The sequence below is a fragment of the Musa acuminata genome, chromosome BXJ2-7 (genome assembly GCF_036884655.1).
Source record: "Musa acuminata AAA Group cultivar baxijiao chromosome BXJ2-7, Cavendish_Baxijiao_AAA, whole genome shotgun sequence".
Classification (NCBI taxonomy): Eukaryota; Viridiplantae; Streptophyta; class Magnoliopsida; order Zingiberales; family Musaceae; genus Musa; species Musa acuminata.
In genome coordinates this window covers 20,483,731-20,493,646 of record NC_088344.1, presented here as the reverse complement: position 1 = coordinate 20,493,646, position 9,916 = coordinate 20,483,731, and positions in this window count along the sequence as shown.

Here is a 9,916-nt window from a genome sequence, read left to right as displayed (position 1 = left end):
ACCGCTAGAGAGGAGGACGCTTGACCTCCTTCACCCTCTCCTAAGGATCTGCAAGGAAATAGAGATATAAGATCTCCCTAGGTAACACAATCTACTCTATACGCAGTTTTAAGTTTCACGGACTTTGCACACCAATCTTCGCACGACGACGAACATCTTTTTGGGAATCGGGGATTTTGTTTTCTTGTTCTTCCGCTACGCTTCATGATGTCGCCCCCAAGATTTCCTGACAAAAGGGTGGTTGGCCTTCGCCTATTGAAGGAAGGCCTCTAGTGGACGTCGGTGACCTCATCGGTCGAGGAAGCCAAAAGTGGATGTAGGTCAAGATTGACCGAACCACTCTAAAATCTGGTTTGCATTTCCTTTGTGCTATTTATCTTAACTGCAAGCTATCTTCCTTACTTTACTTCAAATACATTTCCGTAAGCTTTCAAAGTTATTATCTGCACGAAACGATTTTTACGTCGGAATCGGATTTCAACGTACAAACGCAATTTCAATCGTCGAAAGTTTTCTATTGCACTAATTCACCCTCCCCTCTTAGTGCTCTTGATCCTAACAAATCAGCCCATGTCTTCTTGGGAATTACAGAAATAAAAGTGCAATTCATCTCTCTAAGAATATGACCTAAAGAGAAAAAATGTTGGCAAGCCTTAATCATATCATTACCAATAATAGACCATGCAATTTGGTAAAATTCAGTTGGAAATCTATCTGGACCAGGGCTTTTGTGCTTCGGTGACTTAAAGACAACTCGTACAATTTCGTCATCTGTAATTGGGGTATTGAGGATTGAAATGACATCTGAATCAAGCTTTTTAGTTGGCACCACATGAATGTTATTAGGTTGCACAGCTTGATTGAGTAAGGAATAAAAAAATCACTCAGTGTATGCTTTAGCCTCATCTAAATTCTCAATAAGATTACTATATTTGTCTCTGCATGTTTTGATGTGGTTAACGGTCCTTCGAGTAGCAATGGAAGTATAGAAAAACTTACTATTGGAATCCCCTAGAGTAAGCCAATGCTGTCGAGACTTCTGCTTTCCAAAACTTTCCTCCTGCTTTAAGGTTTGCATGAAGTTATTTCTGGCTTCATCTCTTCATAGATAAGATTCTCATCTTGGGGCTGAAGTTGTAGCTCATGTTGCATTGTCATTAGTTCATTTATATAAATTTGAACCCGGGTGATAATATTTTGAAAGGTGTTCGTATTCCACTCCTTAAGTGCTACTTTATAGGCTTTGAGCTTTGTCTAAATGTATATACATTAAAGAATAATCAGAAAACAATGGTACATCATACTCAAGAAGTGAATCAGGGTAAACTGTTAACCATTCTTGATTAATCAAACACCTATCAAGTCGAGCCATTATTTTTCTATTAGCAGCACCTTGATTACTCCAGGAGAGCCAATTGCCCACCTATTTCATATCAATCAATGTGACAGTGTCTATGTAATCATTAAAACTTTGAAGCTAACTTTCAAAAAGATATCTACCCTCCACTTTTTCATTTGTATATCGAATAGTATTAAAGTCACTAAGAACAATCCAAGGTACATTAAGATAGTCATTTGCAATGTTCGTCAGATCAGTCCATAGTATATTTCTTTCTTGCATACTGTTTAAAGCATATATACCAGTGAAATTGAATTAACAGCCATTCTTTTTGTCCACCTTAAGATGGATGAATTAATCAGTAGCAGAAATAAACCAAGCATTAATAGTTTTAGAATGACATAAGACCGATATTCTATTAAATATTTTACTAGAGAGGTTGGTAAACAGTTCTGCGTTCGGCCATATTAAATTATTTTGAGCAAGAACGCATGATTGATTAATTTTCGTTTCCATGAGAATAGCAATATCACATGCGGTAGACTTGATTATTCTATTGAGCTCTCGACATTTTTTAGGCTTATTAAGTCCACGAACATTCCAGCAGATTATCTTCAGTAGAAATAAAACAAATGGAAAAAGAAGATATTCTTCATACGACTTTGAATGGGGAGTACCATCCTTTTTCTTATCCTTAGATTTTGCATTTTCCTCCCTCACAATATCCTTACCTTTTAAGGTTTTATTCCTATATTTATCCACTTCATCCACAGCTAGCAAATGTTTAAACTTTGTACCATGAGTCAAGTAGTCTTGGTTGACATGGTTTGTTAAAGCTGTTGAATCTCATATTTTGATGATGAAACCAATCGATAGTATTTATAATTTAATCTGCATTTTGAGTGACACAGGATGCTTCGATCAGGATAAGACAATTAAAGCAGGAAAAATCATGTTGAGTAGGAGGAAAACATGTTAGAAGATTGGACGTTGGACCGGAGGATCGGTCGACGTATCGATAGAAGGCTTCGGGCCATGGATTCGGGCATCGGGCCAAGAAGAGCAGATATTGTACCAAGGATATCAGAGTTGTGGAGTCAACTAACCAATTGGGCAATAGGCCGCAAGAGAGGACGATGCGTCGAAGAATCGATCGAAGTGTCGATGGACCAATGACATACCGGACAACATGATTAATGCTTAGTATTAATTGTCTAGATCAAAGTGTGTTTTTACATGTGTAGGATTAACTATGATAGCAAGGCATGAAGCAAAATGAAGTCTCAGAGTCAAGGACGTGATTTCGTTGGGAGTTCGAGAGTTCGTCGGAAGTCCGGACGTTCGTCGGAAGTTCTATCGGAACTAGCCGAGAAGTCTCAGAGCTTGCCAGAGAAGCTCATTGGAACTCGCCAAGAAGATCATCGTGAAGTCTAGGAGCTTGCCGGGAGTCCGCCGGAACATTGCCGAGAGTTCGTCGGAAGTTCGCTAGAAGATCACCAGAAGCTCACCGGAAGAAACCAAGACATAGGGACTTGTTTAGCTTAGCAAATGTCTTAGGAATCGTAGTTAGCACGTAATTAAGTTTGAATTTGGGCCAACCCAATTAGGGGTTAGCTAAGCCCATATAAGGACTTTGTTGGGCCCAATAAGAGGCCCAACCAGTGCCCCAAGAAGTCTCGCCATCGTGGCACAGACTTCGAGACTATGTCAGGTGGTGGTACTGCTAGTCTGGGTGGTTGTACTGCCCCTGGAAGGGTGCCAGGCAATGGTACCACCCAGCCTAGCATCCCAAGCGGTGGTACCGTCAGACTAGGTGATGGTACCGCCAGACTAAGTGGTGGTACCGCCTAGCTCAGTGTTGGTGTCAAACTGACACCAGCAATGGTACCACCTAGCGCAGGCAGTGGTATCGCCCATGCTTGGGAAACCCGAGATGAGATGTTTTTAGGCTCCAAGTTTGAATCAACTTGAAGCCTATAAATACCCCTCTCATCCCTGGATAAAACACACAAGCATAGAGAGTTTAAAAGTGAAGAAACGCTGTTGTAATCTCTTTAGAAATTCCCTCCTCCACTCTAAGTTTAGAATTCTATAAGAGAGGAGTGTGAGTGCTTATAAGGGTTGTCTCCTAAACTCAATAAAAGGAGAAGAGTGGTGTAAGAAGGAGGTTTATATTCGCCTATTAAAAGAAGATCAATAGTGGATGCCGGTGGCCTCGATGGAGGAGGAATCGGTGGAGTGGATGTAGGTCACGACGACCAAACCACTATAAAATTGGCGTGTTCTCTGATTTGCATTTACTTCTTGCCATTTACATACTGCAAACTGAATCTTTACTTGCCTATTGCATTCACTTCATAAACGTACGCTTTCAAAGTTATGTTTCCGAAATTGATTTTCATCGGAATCGGTTTTAATCGTACGAAAGTTTTTGAAGACATAATTTTTACCGCTGCACTAATTCACCCCCCCTTTTAGTGCCAACCCCGATCCTAACAATTGGTATCAGAGCCTCGTGATTTCTCATTTGGTTTAACACCCAAGAGAAATGACTCTTTTCAGCTTTCAAAAGGGTCACTCTCTCATTCGCCCTCCCTTTTTCAATGGGACGGACTACACATATTGGAAAACTCGAATGAGAGTTTTCTTGCTTTCATTGAATCTCGATTTATGACACATAGTCGAATCTGGTTTTCAAAGGTCTTCTCTTCCAATGAACCATTGGAATGATTTGGAGAAGAAGGCTTTTTCTCTAAATGCAAAGGCTATGAATGCCTTATTTTACGCCTTAGACAAAAATGAGTTTAATCGGATTTCTACTTGCAAAACGACTTTTAAGATTTGGCACACATTAGAAGTCACACACGAAGACACAAGTAGAGTAAAAGATTCGAAGATCAATCTTTTAATGCATGTTTTTGAACTTTTTATATGAAACCAAGCGAAACCATTGGAGACATGTACACCCGTTTTACGGATGTCGTCAATGGTTTAAAAGTACTTGGTAGAAGTTTTTCGGATTTTGAACTTGTAAACAAAATTTTATGTTCTCTTAATAAGAGTTGGGATCCGAAAGTAACCGTAATATAAGAGGCTAAAATCCTAAACAACCTACCACTTGAAGAACTAATTGGGTATTTGATGACCTATGAAATGACTAATGTGGCACTTGACGAACATGAGAACTACCTTCCAAAGGATAGGAAGGATTTCAAACATAGAACATTTGAAGACCACTCGAGCATAAGCTCAAGCGATGGTGAACATGAACTCCTCACTAAGAAATTTAAAAAGTTAATGAAACAAAAATTAAAGAACAAAAAGAACACAACTAGTTACTTTGAATGCAAGAAGAAGAACACAAATTAGGATGAATTGAGCTCCTCCGAAGACGAGGAGAAAATCAACAAAGGTGAGGAGGCAAACTATGCCTTAACGACTTTCGACGATGAGGTAATCAAAATCCCCCTAATTTATTTCGAAATTACATGATACTTTTAATGAGTTATTTTTAAATTAGTTTAATTATTTTTCTTGAAAACTGTATGTTTTATAATATAATTAAAATGCTAAAAAATTAGGATCATGCTTATCATTCTATTAATTTTGAAAATGATTATGAAATTGCATGTCTTATGATAAATGAACAAACTGTTAGAATTAAATCTAGTGATTAATTTCTTGTATGGTATAAACAATTATGTGTATTGTGATGATCTTGTATTGCTTTTCGAGTTTTGTTGGATGGCTTTCACATGAAAATTTTGAGCATAATTATATAAAATCAATTACATAAAAAGATAAATCAAATCTTTTGTCTAAAGAAACAATAATGTGTGTCATATTGATTTCCGTATTGATTTTTGATTTTGATTGAAAATGATTTATGTCTAATGAAACCATGCTTGATGTCTTAATGAAAATGTTAAGAGGTTTGATGTCATGCTTAATATGAAATTGTGCATACCTTGAAAACTTGAAACCATATTTTGATATTATGCCCAAAGTAGTAATACATAATGATCATGCTTAATAAATTTATATTTCAAAATTATGCATGATGATTTTAGTGATTTATGGACTATCGATTTTTACCATAATGAAAGTGGCTTTTTCGATTTTAAATAAGATGGAAGGTTTTCATACAAAAACTTGAGCATATTAATTTGAAATCATGTTTAATGGTTTTATATTTTGAAATTATGAATGATGATTTCTGGGTGATTTATGCCTTATTGAACTTTGTCGTAATAAATCTTACACTTTCAGTTTTAAACATGATACATTTTTTTATTTGGCATATATGAAATCAATCATATGAATTGAAATACTAAAAAGAGGAAAGCTTTCTCCTTGAAAAATTTCTTTTTCTCTACTCTATCGATTTTCAAAAATGAGAGATTAATGAATCTATATTTTTTTTTGAATCGCTTGAAAATGATTTTGATGATTTAAATTAGAATAAATTATTATGCAAATCATGATCTTGATTCCTTGATATTTACAAATTAAGATTTAATCGTTCTCCTATGATTCTACTTGGTATTTTCCTAAGAGGAGATTTACTAATGAATCATGATTCTTCTTGTGAGTTTTTGGATTTATTACTTGATTTTTTTTTAACACAAGATCTCTTTTTTGTACTCCTATGTTTCCTTTTACCATTTATTAAAGAGGAGATTTATAAAACTAACCATGATCTTGATAATTATTTTTTGAAACTTTAAGTAAATCAAGATCGTTCACTTCTTGCATTTTATTAAAGAAATTATTTATGAATCATGTCTTTTGGTATTTACGTAGTCTTATCTTTCATGACATGATTTTCTTGTATTTATGGCTTGTATGTCTTAAAATGATTGAAATATTTTACACCATCATGTTATTCCCTTCTTCTTTCTTATTTACAATGATAAAATGGGGAGAAGTTTTGATCATGCATGGTAGGATGTAATTTGACAAAATTAATACCATCATGATTTGAAATGCTATGATTTGTTACCAAAATGACGTATCATGAATGCTTTAAATGTTGAATGTTTGGTATCATGATCAAAATGTTGATAAATACTTAAAATTTTCATATTTTAGTATAATGTATGATATACTCATAATGATGATTGATTTATTTTTCGGTATCATGCATGAAAAATGAAATGTATGGTTTTGAAATTGTGCATGTTTTAATTTGAAAATATAATGATGCACAAATAAGAATAATTACTTATCTTTGTCATGCTTTGAAAATTATTGTAAAGAGAAAAAGAGATACAAAATTGTATTCTTCCCTTCTTTTCCACGATGACATAGGGGGAGCAAATTTTGCTAGCTTGCTAGCTAGCTTACATACTTCAAGAAGAAGCAAAAGGCTTGCTCATCTCAAAAGATGCAAAAATTCTGCCAATTTTCATATGTATAAAATTTGCTAGCTTGCATGTTCCAAAATTATGAAAACTTACTAAGTTTGCTAGCTTACAAATTGCATGGAGAAAGAATTGCTAGAAACACAAATATGCCAACTTGCACATCCTTAAATTTGCTAGCTTACAAATTGCATGATGATAAAAATAGGAAATTATGTTTAATATGCAATGATTTGAACTTGTACTTCTAAACACATGAGAATTGGACTTCTTTTTGTTAATGACAAAGGGGGAGAAGTATGATGACATGTTATGCATAAGTTTATGATAACATGTTGCTCGGATTTTTTGAATCCAAGAGTCTCTATCAATACAGCATATTGATAGTGGGAGTTTGTTTAAACTCTAGGAGTTAAGGTTAACTTCGTCGTCGATTGGTTGTCATCATCAAAAAGGAGGAGATTGTTGAATCTAGTATTTTGATAATGAAACCAATTGATAGTATTTATGATTTAATCTGCATTTTGAGTGACGCAGGATGCTTCGATCAAGATGGGACAATTAAAGCAGGAAAAATCATGTTGAGCCGGAGGAAAATATGTTAGAAGATTGGATGTCGGGCAGGAGGATCGGTCGACGTATCGACAAAAGGCTTCAGGCCATAGATTCGGGCATCGAGCCAAGAAGAGCGGATATTGCGCTAAGGATATCAGAGTTGTAGAGTCAACTGACCAATTGAGCAATAGGCCACAAGAGAGGGCGATGCACCGAAGAATCGGACGAAGCGTCGATGGACCAATGACATGTCGGACAACATGATTAATGCTTAGTATTAATTGTCTAGATCAAAGTGTGTTTTTACATGTGCAAGATTAACTATGATAGCAAGGCATAAAGCAAAATGAATTCCCGGAGTCAAAGACGCGATTTCGTTGGGAGCTCGAGAGTTCATCGGAAGTTCGAACGTTCATCGGAAGTTCTGTCGGAACCAGCCGAGAAGTCTCGGAGCTTGCCAGAGAAGCTCATCGGAACTCACCAAAAAGATCATCGTGAAGTCCAGGAGCTTACCGGGAGTCCGCCGGAACATTGCCGAGAGTTCGTCGGAAGTTCGCCGGAAGCTCACTAGAAGAAACCAAGACATAAGGACTTGTTTAGCTTAGCAAATGTTTTATGAATCAAGTTAGCACGTAATTGGGTTTGGATTTGGGCTAACCCAATTAGGGGTCAACTAGGCCCATGTAAGGATTGTGTTGGGCCTAATAATAGGCCCAAACAATGCCCCAAGAAGTCTTACCGTCATGGCACAGTCTTCCAGACTATGTTAGGCGGTGGTACCTCCAGTTTGGGCGATGGTACCACCCAGCATAGCATCCTAGGCGGTGATACCGCCAGACTGGGTGGTGGTACCGCCCAGCTCAGTGTCAATGTCAAATTGATACTAGCGGTGGTATTGCCCAGCGTAGGCAGTGGTACCGCAAATAGTGGTACCGCCCGTGCCCGGGAAACCCGAGATGAGATATTTTTAGGCTCCAAGTTTGAATCAACTTAAAGCCTATAAATACCTCTCTCATCCCTGGTTAAAACACACAAGCATAGAGAGCTTAAAAGTGAAGAAACACTGCTGAAATCTCTTTAGAAATTTACTCCTCCACTCTAAATTTAGAATTCTGTAAGAGAGGAGTGTGAGTGCTTGTAAGGGTTATCTCCTAAACTCGGTAAAAGGAGAAGAGGGGTGTAAGAAGGAGGTTGATCTTCGCCTATTAAAGGAAGATCAATAGTAGATGTCGGTGGCCTCGACGGAGGAGGAATTGGTGGAGTGGATGTAGGTCACGACGATCGAACTACTATAAAATTGGCATGTTCACTGTTTTGCATTTACTTCCTACCATTTACATACTACAAACTGAATCTTTACTTGCCTACTGCATTTACTTCATAAACATACTTTTTCAAAGTTAAGTTTCCGAAATCGATTTTTATCGGAGTCGGTTTTAATCGTACGAAAGTTTTTGAAGACGTAATTTTTATTGTTGCACTAATTCACCCCCCTTAGTGCCGACACCGATCCTAACAAAAGCATGATAAGATTGTTGAGGTGCAATATCCTGGTTAGTGTGGCTTGTTGGGGCATGAGATAGTTGAGGTAGAATATCCTTGCTAACGAGGTTTGTTGAGGCCTGTGTTTGTTGTGGTAGAATATCCTTGCTAACGTAGTTTGTTGGTGCTTGAGTTTGTTGAGACACAAAGTCCTGGTCGGCACGATGAGTGGATATTGGAATTCCTATTGTGGACAGATCTGATAATATGGGAAGAGATGAAGTTCTTGACTTCTACTTCTCTTGTCCACAAGTACCATGGGAGACTTCTGTTGTGGAGGGCTCTGACATAATAGGAAGAGATAAAGTTCCTGATTTGTCCTATCTATGGTGCTGTCCTTGTGAGTCGGAATGCTCAATCATCTTTGTCACCACCGGTTCTACTACCACTGAAGGAGGCTCGCCTTGTTGCTGAGGTGCCTGATGTGGCCGATAGATCTTAATAATCGATTTCGGAGTTTGCTGATAAGCTCCATTTGTATGACCAAAAGATAAGCAACTCTGACATCGTTGTGGCTTCTAAGAATATGAGACATGTACCTTACGAGTGTTCCCATCATGATCACGATAAAAAACCTCATTGGGGAGATTTTCGTCGGAAGAAACTTATACACATGCTGGGGCAAATGCTAATCTCGTCTACGCAATTGTTGCTTTGTCAATGTAGAGTGGTTGTCCTAAAGTACTGCATAACTTTGCAATAAAACATCGACTCCAAAGATGTAGAGGAAGAGCTTGAAACGATACCCATAAGGGAATAGACTGTAGGCTATCGAACTCAAAACGAACATCAGGTGACCAGCATCGTAGAATCATTGGATGGCCACGAATAGTCCAGAACCCTTTAAGGACCCGTTGCAAATCTTTTTCAGAGTATAGCTTGCAAACAAAGAAACCGTTCTCCGGCATATGAAGATCAAATGCCGATGTTCCCCATCTAGTTTTGATAAATGATGATAGTGGGAAATAGGGTGTTTCGAGACCTACTACATAGCCAACAATCGCCATAGATCATGTCTCAATCAGCTCAGCGGAATCAGCTATCTCGTACACAGCAATCTTCTTTTCAACCTGAACTTCTAGTGCAAAGAAATCCAAGCTAAGATCCGGACTTCCAA